Genomic DNA, 13,602 nt, shown 5'->3' on the forward strand with positions numbered 1-13,602 from the left:
CTGTGTCTGCTTGTCTCTCTTTGTTGCATCATCTAGCTGTGCCAGCTCTCCATGGGCATGGGCCATCAGCTCTCTGCAGGTGCCAGCCAACTTGCCTTCACAAGGAGGCTCCAACAAATGAACCCAGGGCCTCCCATATGGTATATAGAAGCCCAATCGGTTGAGCCACATCCACTTCCCTCCACATGCTTCTTTTTTATTATAAATCCATTCATTCCTCAATGCTCTATCCTGACTCTGTTGCAATCACTTCCTGGTGCTTCTTTGTAGTTTCTTCACCTATGAAGGGAGTCATCACCAACCACTTCCAGCCCACAGAAGGTAAAAGATAATATGTACAAGGTATCTGTCACTTCTAGAACTCAGTGACATTTCATGCCTAACTGCAGACCCCAGCGAACTGTAAGCTGGAAGGAGGAGGTAAACAACCAACAATCTGCAACATTGAGCTAAAAATTTTGGCACTTATGAATTCTTGGAACAAGCCACTTAACATGTTTGAGCATCAGTATCATTGTTAAATAGAAAACAGAATTCTCCTCCCTTATTTACCACACAGATTTTCCAAGAAAGTCAGATATACTGACAAATATGGCAGTGCTAAGAAAATTGCAATCCTCTTCCTCAAAGCAAAAGTAATACCCTGCACATTTCTCTATATTTATATTTGAAGTGGATCAATTCAACTTTATGACAGACTTTAAACTGTGCATGTTAGCCCGCCAGTCATCCCACTCAGGAATGATGAAAGTGACTGCCCTCAGAAGGTAAAACATTACCACATGAAATGCGCAGTGGATTTAATCTGTAGTTACCCCAGAAAAACATATTTTTAAAACTGATCCATTCCTATGGGTATAAACCCATTGTATGTAGGAACTTTTGATTAGGTTAATTCAGTTAAAGTGCACCCCACCTCAACAAGTGTGAGTCTTAATCCCATTATTACTGGAGTTGTTTATTGGAGAATGAGATTCAGACAAAGAAAGAGATAGTCACGAAAGCAAGAAGCTGAACTCAGTGGAACCCATAAGGGAAGGGAGAGACCAGCAGGCACTGCTGTGTGTTTTGCCATGTGGCAGAGGAGCCAAGGATCGCTGGCAGCCAGTCTTTGGAAAGAAAAAGCATTACACTGATGACATCTGGATTTGAACATTTTACCAGCCTGAAAATGGTGAATGAATAAATTCACATTGTTTAACCAGAACCATTTCATGGGATTTCTTTGAGCAGCTTAGGAAACTAAAACAGTGTGATTTTACTGTTTAAAGATACATATTTTTATACAACATGAACTCTGCATATAAACCAACTACTTCACAAGAATTCAGCTGAATTAACAGTGAAATGTCCCAATGCTGGTGGTGGGGAATGAGTGTTTGTCTTACTGAAAAATGTCATGGCAGTCTCCAATACTGGCATTATGCCAATTTATTCCCATTCAGGAGGGTTATTTCAATTCTATGAGACCAGTTTTAGAATCTAAACCACGTGTATGATATAACTAATGTGTTACATTATGAAAATTCATCTTTATATCTTTGACTTTCCCTAGACTTTGAGTGCCTTAAGGGGAATATGCCTTATTTATGTGAGTGACATATAGCACATTTCCTGGTGCTGAGTGGTGATAAAATGTATGTTCTTGTTTGTTTGTTATATTTTATATAAACAAATGAATGATTGAGGCAATTATCTCCTCTTCTTGAATTCATCAGATAATTCCTGCTCAGCCCTGTGTCTCTAGAACTCACTCTGCCTGACCAGGAGTCTCTACCTGAATATGCTTGCAAAATTTAAAAGCAATTTATCTTAGGTAGTTGCCTCATAAAATACAATATTTGAAGACACTATATGTCCATTTGTGCACACATGGGGAAAGGAAAAGTATAAAGAGATTAGGATGGAGAATGAGGTTTAAAAAAGTTGGGTGTTGATGAAGTGACAGCTTATATAACTGAAAAGTTCTTTACCACCTGGCTTTCATCAACCCTCCACCAGCATACACCAATAGTGCTCATTCCACTCCTCCTCCTGAGCAGCAATAGCATACTTTCTTCCACAGGGAAAAATGAGGAGAGAGAGAAGATGTGATTAAGAACATGGTGTGGGATGATGCCTTCCAGCCCACAGTAGCCTGATATAAATTAAACCTCATAAACATTGTTTTCCTGATGTTAGGCAAACCAGGAACCAAATTCTGTCTTTGTCTCACACTAGTGGCATGAATTCATCCCTAAAATTGTGATACTTAAGTGATGGGCTCTGCAAAAGAGAAACAAGAGTGAACTTGAGAAGCTTCTGGGAGGAGTAAGGGGAATGACAGACAGAGTGCCCAAGGACAGTGCATGTTCTAAATAAATAAATCTAAAAATGCATAAATGTAGTGCATACACACATATGTCCAATAAATCTTGCATAATGTGGATTTTACAATGTGTATCATACACAAGATTAAAAACATGGCCAGAAGGTAGAAGAGGAACAATTAAAGTCTCCAAAGTTTAACTACTCTGGGAAGAAGCGATTATATCCACTGATCACAGAAACTCCAAAGCATCCATAAATATCCTTGGCTTTTACTACAAAGTAGTGTTTGGTGCCAAATATACATTAGGTCAAAATACATGCCATGGGTATGGGAAGTGCCTTACTTCTCTAATCTTTTTCCATTCCAGAGGGGCACTGGATTCCTTATGGCAAAAATAGAGATGATAGCGATCAACAGTGGCACAGCTTCAATCCCCTCCAAGACACTCCATGACAATACAATGACCTTTTGGCTCTGAACTTTACAAACCCCGGAGGGTCAGGGTCCCCTCATCACCTCAGAGCAGGCCCTTTGCCTAAGAATGACTGGTGCTCTTAATTCCAAATCTGCAGAATTTGCCTGTTCTTGCTTTTATTTCTTATTGTAAGAAAGTAAACTTCATTGGAAAATATATTAAAATTATATTAAGATTCCTTGATATCTAACAGCCTCTTATTCTTTTCAATATTACTTTTATATATTATGAAAGAGTTAATAGCATTTGATTAGAGAAATTTTACATTAACCAAATTCAGGATGTGATCAGGAATCTTTCTTCCTTGACTGGGAAAGACTACCTTCTATTAGCACATAGAAAGTGTGGGTTTCCACACTTACTTAGAAATACCGCCTCCATAATACACACACATAGGCAAAACACATGATTTACCTGCTTTAACTCTCAGCTGTGACAACTTCAGTAGAATTATACTTTCTCTCATCAATCTTTTCATCATTTTTTACTTAGTACTAAGAAGCAAGAGTTACAAAAGATAACTCTGTATTGTGAATGTAAAACACCCTGTTTCTCTGGCATACCCTCGCCCCGCCTCCTTCCAAAAGAGATTTAAATATATGCATGATGCTTAAATTAGCTAACTAAAAAGCTATTGACTAATTTGTCCCCCTTAACTTTTACAAACTGTCTTTATAAATGCTTTTAACTTTTTTCCTAAATAATCTGAAAGAATGAAACCCAGCTTTAAAGAAAGTTGTTTTTTTCCTCCCAAAATTGAAATACAGTTCATGTATATTTTGAGGCTCATCAAATAAGATATGAGTGATTAGGTTTGAATCATTCCCTTCACCACCTCAAATAGTCACAAAATTCATAACTGTGCAATGTACCTCTACAATGTCAAGAAATAATCCAAAATAGCACAAATAATTATTTACTCATAGAGGCATTTTATTTTTAATAAAGTAAACAATTTTCTTAAATGAGGGGAGGTGCCACAATAACAAACCAAAATTTAAATGAGATGACAAAGAAGACAGAGTCCTCTCAAAAGTAGCCAAGAAGAGTCCTATTCAGTGGACTCTTCAGTGGGGTCAAAGAACCCAAAAGGACTTCCTGCCAGGAAGTTTCTTGCTGACAAGAGACAAACCAGGAAAAATGATCCTGCTCAGTGGAAGGGCCCAGAGGGGAAGGAAAAGTCCCACTCAAAGTCAATGAATCAGGGAATGATTCCTCACTCTGTGAAATCTCAATATTGATTACTGTTGAAGAATCAAAGTCAAGTCCTTACCATATTTCAATGGACAAATTGTCCAGAGCACTGCATTAGAAAGAAGCCAGACTTACCAGGGATTCCTGATATCCATCTGTCAGGAGTGCAAAGTTTTCAGTGGTTGTATCTGGTGTCCTAGTGAGAGGTTCAGGGGTTCAGGGGTTCAGGGATGAATGAAATCCTGCCCAAGTCTTGGTTCCAAAACCTCTCAAAGAATATTGCACCAGGCAATGTTAAACAAGCATGGATAGCTGCAATTTTAATTTCCAGGTGGTCAAGACAAGGAAGGGAGTAGGTCAGGGTATATGAGGAGCAAGGCAAGCAGCTTGGTCAAGTGAAAGAACAAAATCTTGGTTACCATTAATTTAGAGTAGAGATAAAAAAATGTTTCAGTCTGCCATATATTTTCAAACTGGGTTTTCATGCTCAACACATATACATTTTTGTTCCCCAAAAGGTTTCTCACAGTACTTAAATTAGGCTATAGATCCCCTCTTTATTTTGTGGCATCTCCACGCTGTCCTAGTTTATAATAATTCTGGTAATCATTCTCTCCTTGGATGTGTTGCTTCTTCTCTTCAGACCCACTCTAAATGTTTTAACTTGGAAATAAAAATTAATTTTCCAGACCAGCAGTTGGTTTTGAAACACTTATTATTATATAATTTACATATAGTGAAATCCACCAATATTAATTGTACAGTGTGATTCTTTAGAAATGCATATAAGTGTGTACCACGCTCCCCTATGAAGATAGGACAGAATCTTCCCTTATGATCATTCTTAGTCAACCCCTGCACACCTCCCTAGAGGTGTGCAGTGTTCTGATATATGTCATCAGATATTTTTATGCATGTTGTAGAACTTCATATAAAAGGAATCACACAGTAGTTACTCATTGTGTCTGGATTCTTTCACTCAGTGTGTTTTTAAAATTCATTCTGGCTCTTTTAATTATTAACTGGGTGAACCTGGGAAGTAATTTAACTCTCAATCATTATATGGGGATACTAGTCCCTTCTCTGTATGACCTGGTTGTCTGGAATACTAACAAGAATAATAATTGCCAACATTTCATAAATTCTGAAATGTCATATAAGGATAAAGTATAGTAAATTATTTTACCCACAGAGACTAATCCTTTGGGTGATACTGAGCCTTCTGAGATCATGAGAAGCTCTAATTGGCTTCTCCTTAATAGTGTAATGAACTGAGAGCCAAATCCTGAGAGATTTGAAATCAGCTGGGAATTATTTCTTGTATATGTCTAAGCCCCATCTCAACATTTCAAAATAAAGTTAGGACCCCAATTTTTGAAGGTAAATATCTTTAAGATAAATTGATACCAACTTCCCAGCAGGACACTGAAGAAGCCCTAGGTGATGTTTGAGTTGGTTCTATTTAAATGGTCTAATTAATCATACATTCTTCAAGACTTTAGATTAATAATATCAAATGCTTATATAGCACTGAAGATGTACCATTTTAAAAACTTTTATTAACTCAATCCTAAAAATCCTATGAGGCAGGTTTTATATATGAGGATACTGAATCATTGGTAACATAATTTATTTTAGGTGATACAACTTCTAAGTGGTAAAGACAAGATTTGATCCCAGATATACTAGCTCCAGAGACCAAGTTCTTATAACTATGTGATGCTGGAAAGGCACAATTACTTTCCTCATTAGATGAAAGTATTAAGATTATATTTATTTATTTTTGAATGACTACAGAAAGAACTGGCAACTGCTCTGAAATACTTTGCACTGGAAAAAGTAATCCTGAATTTTACATTAACTAAGTTCTTATTCTTTTTGTATATATACTGGATTACTTAATTTCCTTGATTTGATTTCCCATTCTCTGGGTCTCTGTTTCTGTACTTTCAACCAGACCCATCAATGAACCAAATGAGCCCTGAAGTGCCCAGTATTTTAATATCTACACTTGTGAAATCAGTTATAATAGCTTACCTGGAAAAATCTTTCTTTTGCAGATTTCCTTTGCAGCATGATGTCCAGTGAAAGGCACGATTAACAAATGCAGGACTAAATTGTCACACATAAATTGCAAATGGTCCCTTCACCATCATTTTCAAAGTTTAAGAAGTTCTTGAGAATATTGTAGATGTGAAAATATTGATGACAGCATTCAATGACCCCATCTTCCTGTTGCTCCCAGTGCTGGTTGGGGCAGGTTACTGCAATACCTGCTCCTGAGAGGGCAGGCACAGTGTTGGCATCATTGTCGATGCAGCAGCTAAGGGATTATTTCACCTTACAAATCTGTCATAATATCCTATTATTTATAAATATTAAACTGCACCCAGCTCTTGACAATTCTTCCCAAATGACTATAGGAAACTCAGAAATCTCCGGACCTCTGTGCTTCTTAAACTAAAACTTTTAAACCTTTTGTCTCTTCCAGTGGAAAGAGTATTCTACTTTCTACAAACACTGCCGTTCTCTTGATAGAGAGTGACATACAGACTCAGCTTCATTCTCATCCATGTCTCCTGACTAAGGGTGCCTGCTGACTTGGTGAGCTTTGAAGTAAATTGGACAAAGTAAAATCAGAAAATATTTTATAAATGGAAAGAAATTTTAAAAATAGTTAACTGATAGTTACATAGTGCTAACAGTTTGCAAAGCTTCATAACGATGATTTTATCTTCATAATTACTCTTTATGTGGATGAGTAAATAGAGACCCAGAGAGGGTAGATGGCTTATTTTAGACACACAGGCTCTACACTAAATAGTGGATTCATGCTTTTAGCTCTTGTCTTCTGACTCCAAATAGAATGCCTTTCCAAATATGTTATTATGCAATCAAAGGGGAGTGGATTTGAAATTAACAAAGATATTGTTCTGATGAAAAGCATTTGCTTTGGATAAAGTGACAAACAGCTATATCTCTTTTCCATAGTGTTCGAATCCCAGGAAAAATTAAGCTTCATTCTCTATCCAAAAGAACCTTATGAATTCTTTTTTTTTTTTTTTTACAATAGTTCCAGCTTTATCAAAGCCCAATGGGACAACTGTATTCCCAATGGTGTTTGAAATTCTGATGACTTGCCAATTTTATTCTTTTAATCTGAATAAATTTACATCTAGAAATGAGAGGAATGGGATTTCTCCAAGAACTATGCCTATCTTCTAGACCTGAAAACATATTAATTTAGGTAAATTTTATTAAATGTGATCTTTCTAAGAAAATAACAGATCACTACCTGCCCTAGTGACATTTAGATATTTCTGATAAATAAAAGAGGCAAAACTATGAAATTTTAATTTGTATTGTAATTAAATGCACATCCTCCTCACTTAAATCCTTGCTGTTTTAGGGACAACTCAGTGAAAGATCTTGTGGGCAGTATTTTTATGCCCTTAAAGAATAAGGAACAAGCAACTGGCTTCTTTCCTTAGATACCTATTTATGCTTCCCAAAGATTGAAACTGGCACTTTTCTGCCTCACACTCTGGTTATGTTAAAAGCAGTAACATTGTAGGTCACCAGTCATGGGTAAACAAAACGGAAGTGGAACAAAGCAGTGCCTTGCTCTGTCCCCACAGAGAAGCATATGACCTGGGCAAATAGTATGCACTTATTTTCACTTTAATCTAGTCAACAAACATTTTGTTTTCAGTGAAATTGGACATACTTAAATATCTTATTTTTCTGGCTTAATTTTAAAATCCCTTATCGACTGAATTAGTTTGGTAAGAATAAGTTAAAAGATTATCGCTGTGGAAGGGAAAAGGTTTTATGGTGGATGTGTGGGAGTACTGTATATTGTATATATGAATTACTGTGATCTAAGACTCTTGTGAAGAGAAGCTCAATAATTAGGAAAAAATAAAAGAAAAAGATAGGATGTAGAAATTTTTCCAAATCAATATATACTCTAGATCTAACCTTTAAACTCATCGCTATATTCCATTTTCCTATTAAGGGAACCTGGCATTATATTGGGATTCACTTTACAGGAAGTTTTGGATCACAGAGTGGTTCAACTATGGTGGCAGAGGAATACTGGTATGGGATGTTAATGACAGGCTATATATGGTTGACAGGGAGTTATACAGGGCATATGTCCAGGGTGCATGGTAATGTTTGGATATACTCATAGTGGAAGCAATTAAAAACAGCAGCTGGGGGGGTACTGGGTTCCTGGCTGGGGGGGGCTCTGTCGTGGTCCCTAGGGGAGCAGCGGCAGTCCCCCAGGTGCAATGGTATGAACCAGGAAGGAATGAGGGTCCAACAGTGGGCTCCTGATACTAATGACTATGCTTGTGAGCCTATATGCCTGCAATAAGAACAAGGCCTAGAGCAGCATTGTGCCTGGGAGTTTCCTTCTGACAGCCTTCATGTTACTCAAATGTGGCCAGTCTCGAAGCCAAACTCAGCATGTAGATGCAGTGCATTCCCCCCAGCGTGGGACATGACACCTGGGGATGAGCCTCCCTGGCACCGAGGGATCACTACCAAATACCAGCTGAAGATGCAACTAGAAAATGACCTTGATTTAAAGGTTCAATGCGGATCAGCAGAATATCCCTGTCTACATATAATAACATGACTTTAAAATGCTGTTTGACCTAATGTAAGGGGGAAACGGAGAGGAGAAATGAGTTTATATGGCTATGAGTCTCTAAAAAAGAGTCTGGAGGTTGTCTGAAGGATTGTCCTTATGCACACCTGAGCAGAGTCTCAGAGACAGATAAAGTAGATACAACCACAGGTATTGGTTCTTTTGAGGGCTAAAGAGACCCACGGGTTCTATGGTCATGGCAGATGGGGTCACTGCCCTGTCAGATGGCCCTTCTTTGGAGCTGGTGTTTCTGTGTGATGGAACTGGACTCAGATGGGATCTCTTTTCACAAGACTTTCATGCTACTTTACTGGAATTGTAGTTGGTGTTGAGGTTTAAGATATATTTAGGGGATTTGAATCTCTGGACTGACAATATGATAGCCAGGCCCTAAGCCTCAACAGACTTCAGCTCCTGCACTCTGATTTATTGGACTTACCCCACTCAGCTAACATGGAGTTGAAGGTCAACCACCACACCATGGAGCCTAGAGTACCTACAACTGAAAGCAGGAGGATTGCATCCAGTATCCATGTGGAATCTAAGCCCCCACTTGACATAGATGTGCAATGGACACAACCAATCCAATGTCCACAGAGAAAATGTGGCATTGGTGTGGGAAGGGTGGCCATGGTGGCTGCTGGGTGCGGGGGAGGAAGAGGTGACATGGGGAGGTGTTTTCGGGACTTGGAGTTGTCCTGGGTGGTGTTTCACGGACAACTATGGGACATTGTAGATCCCCCCAGGGCCCACTGGATGGAACGTGGGAGAGTGTGGGCTATGATGTGGACCATTGACTATGGGGTGCAGCGATGCCCAGAGATGTACTTACCAGGTACAATGGATGTGTCATGATGATGGGAGAGAGTGTTGCTGTGCAGGGAGTGGGGGGTGGAGGCGGTGGGGTTGAATAGGACTTCATATTTTTTTAATGTAATATTTTTAAAAAAATGAATAAAAAATTTAAAAAAAAGAAACTTAAAAATTGCATTTCACATTCCCCTGTTTTTTTGAGTTGAAGATATTGAAAATAAACGAATGTCATTTTGATAATACAGGGCAATCATTTTTATACACATGAGCTATTTTGTGTATGTTTTCTTACATTCAAATATTCTGGAGTTGTAGGTAACTATGGAGATTAAGAATTTTGTCCCCTTTTATAAATATTTGGAAGTCTACTGCTGTTAAACTATCATTGCTTTTCTTACTACTATCAGTTTCTTAAACAGCTTTCTCATGTCCTCCCTGCCTTTTAAATTTCTTGTTTTTGATCTTATCTCTTCCAAATTTGTTAAAATTATTTCCTTAATAAATAATGGAATGGTTCTAAAAGCTGACCGATATGAACTGATAAGTAAATAGAGTTAAATAGTGATATTTACATTGAGTTTTTAGATCATTTTTACTTATACTCAGCTAGGTAACACTGAATTTTAATTTACTAGATAAATATCTCCAGATAAGTGGCATATTGCCTGACATTCATTGCTTTCTTCAATCTATTGGGATCAGTCAAAGCATAATCTAACGGGTTTTTCTTACTCTAGCAAATCAGGTAATTTATCCTCAAGTCATCAGAAACATCTCTATAATCAGAGAAAGATTGATCTGCTCTGATTCTGACTCCAGACAACTCTTCCCATTGGAAATGATTTTGCTCAGATTCATAATTATAAAAGGAAATTTAAAAAGAGAAAAGAAGAAAGAAAAAAAAAAAGAAATTTATTTTCACCTTTTTTGTAAGCCTATTTAAGGGCCATGATAGCCACAACATGGATCTCAACAAAGAATATTCATTCTCACTTCCCATTCTCACTTCCAAATGCCTTCGTTTCCTTCAGCCTCTCTCCACGATGAGTTTGCATGGAGTGTTGGCTTCTGTAGGAGTAACAAAAATGTCAAGCCTGAGTGTAATCCCCATAGCTTGTTGGAGAAGTTCAGAGCATCTATCAGAAAATGGTCCAATCATCCAATCCTTAATAATTGGGCTACTTAGAGGGGCATCCTGGCAACTCTGACTTCATTTCTCTTTAGAGTACTATCTTATCCCATGAATTCAGAAATAAGTTTCTCCCCTATGTGAGATAATAACATCCTGCCTAATTTAACCTTTAAATCAGCACATGAATTGAAAACCCTTAAAATATTGTGGAAGATAAACAGAAAAAAATTTATTGCAACACATTTCCATGAATTTTTGTTTTTGATCATGAAAAATGATCACTGGTTGCATAAAATGCAAAAGCAAGCCATGTATCATCTAATGTATGGATTTTTTCTCTGTTGATGTTTTCTTATTTTGAGAAAATAGAATTTAAAGTCACATCTGGCTTCGTGACTCAGCTATTGAGAGTGCTCTCAAATATATTATGGATCAACAAAGCTAATGAAAAATTATTAAACTTGTTTCCTTAAGTAAAATATAAGGTTTCGGTCAAAAGTATCAAGCCCCTTCTCCTGAATTCTTTGCCTGAACATTAGAGAAAATTAAGTCAGCACTAGAGAAATCTTCAGCTTCTGATCTAAGAACTTTGAAAGAGAAAGGTCAGTGAGAGTTTGACCTGTAATGATGGGTAGCAGGGGAAGAGTAGGGAGGGAAGCACTGATTTGTTAATGTTTCAGATATTACACCTGAAAGCCAACCCTACCTCTTCAGTGATTGTGGGACAGAAAATATCTAAATACTTCAAGAATAACATTTAGCCCCATATTTTCTGCCAACCACATCCACACTGAAAAGAAGAATGCCCTGACATATTGACCTTTACCATCCAGAGAATAGAAATGGAAAACTAAGAATCTGAATTAATTTGAGCATTTCTATTACTTCTATTCATCCACAATCTCTTTGTAGAATACTTTTATGTTTCTACGGGCCTAGTTTTAGAGAATGTTACTTTATTTTGACTCAAATAGATAGGTCGTGAAATGGAAATGGACTACTTTACATCATCAGAGTTAGAATGGAACCCATATTGGAATAGAGACATTCTTGGAGAACTAAAACATGGGTTCAAATGTAAGCATTCTTTTTTTTTTGTTGTGGTTGTAGTAAGACTATCTCTCTATTACAAATAATAATATAATAAACTTTATTTTAAAAGAGGTTTTATATTACAGAGAAGTTACCTCAGATATATAAGGGATTCCCATATAACCCCCTTCCTCACCCTTCTATATCTTTCCCTATTAATAACATCTTACAATTATGTGGTACATTTGTTAAAATTTATGAATAAATATTGGTGTATTCTACTAACCAAGGTCTATAGTGTATATTGTGGTTTACACTTAATTCCAATGCCCTAAAAATGCCCTCTATTCCACCTATTATTCCCTCTCCCTATTGTCAGGGCCTCTGGTAATCACATTGTGTTTATATAATTGTTACATGTGCATCTATTACTACAATATTAATAAGTTTACTTTGTCCATGACTTCATTTTCCTCTCATGTTTATTTCTCAACCTTGAGGGTTCTTGGATAGTGATGCCCACTCTGCCTCAGATTGAGAGGGAATGTAGGATCTTATGGGCTGATGGAAGGAACTATTCTGCTTGCAGTTGTTGATACTCTCTTTTTTTGAAATGGGGGTTATCAATCATCATCATTTTGTTAGTTGTCCTGGGAAGGTCCCATGAACGGGAGAGTAGGTATTGGCCATAACTCTTCTGAGATCAAGGCTCAACCCACATATGAACAGACCAAATATTTAAGTCTCTGTGACATATATTTAATGGGTATAGTCCTAATTATAGGCTCAAATAAAAGGGATAGAAGAATCATCTGTAGGGAAATTATAAATGAGTCTAACTCTGTTACATTAGGGAAATGGGTTGTCATGAATTCCAAGGTAAGGACCACTGACAAGGTACTGATTTCAAGGAGTTGTGTGCTGCGCCTAGGTGTCCAGATTACTCTAGAGCCCTCAGGAGCACCCCTATTTGAAGCTTTGTACACAGTGACAGTGAGATATGCAACAGTGTATCCTCTGGAATGACCTTCTGACTCATTTTGGTATCTCTTAGTCATAGAAACTCTTCTGTATTTGTTGTTTCTCCCTTTTGGTCATGATCTTTTTACAAATGCTTCACTGATTTGGTGCTTGATATTAATCCCTCACTGAGTGGAGACCCACACAATGAACAACAAAATATTCACCTCCCATCCTGGGGAGTCCTGTTATATTTTCAAAGAGAGGGGCAAGAATTTCTCAAGTACATAAGCAGTGCCTAATAAAAGAAAACAGACCAATAGTTCAATATCTTAATGTTAATGCATGTAACTATGAGACTTATTCATATAAAATTTAAACTTATCCTAATAATAACTATTGCCTAAGAGTTACTTTCTGAAAACCTTCTTATTACTCAAATGTGGCTTCTAAGTAAATCTCAGCAATAAACATTATCTTCCCCAGCCTGGGACATGACTTCCAAGTACAAGGATAAGTCTAAGGATAAATGTGGTCATAGTGGACATCCTTTCCTTGTTCCAGATCTTAGAGGAAAGCCTTTAACATTTCATCATTTAGTATGATGTTAGCTGTGGTTTTTTTCATATATATCCTATATCATGTTGAGGAAGTTTCCTTCCATTCCTATTTTTTTAAATGTTTATCACGAAAGGATGCTATATCTTGTAAAATGCTTTTTCTATATCAATAGAGATGATAACATGATTTCCTTTCTTTCAATTTGCTAATGTTGTGTATTATGTTGACTGATTTTCTTATATTGAACATGCTTGCACACCTAGGAATGACAATTTTTCTGGATACAAAATTCTTGGCTGACAGATTTTTCTTTTAGCACCTTAAATATGTCATACCACTGCCTTCTTGTCTCCATGGTTTCAGATCAGAAACTAGCACTTAATTACTGAGCTTTCTTTCTATTGGATGGATCTCTTTTCTTTTGCTGCTTTCAGTATTCTGTCTTGAACATTGGATAATTTGTCATG

Source organism: Dasypus novemcinctus, chromosome 27 (genome assembly GCF_030445035.2).
Source record: "Dasypus novemcinctus isolate mDasNov1 chromosome 27, mDasNov1.1.hap2, whole genome shotgun sequence".
Taxonomy (NCBI): domain Eukaryota; kingdom Metazoa; phylum Chordata; class Mammalia; order Cingulata; family Dasypodidae; genus Dasypus; species Dasypus novemcinctus.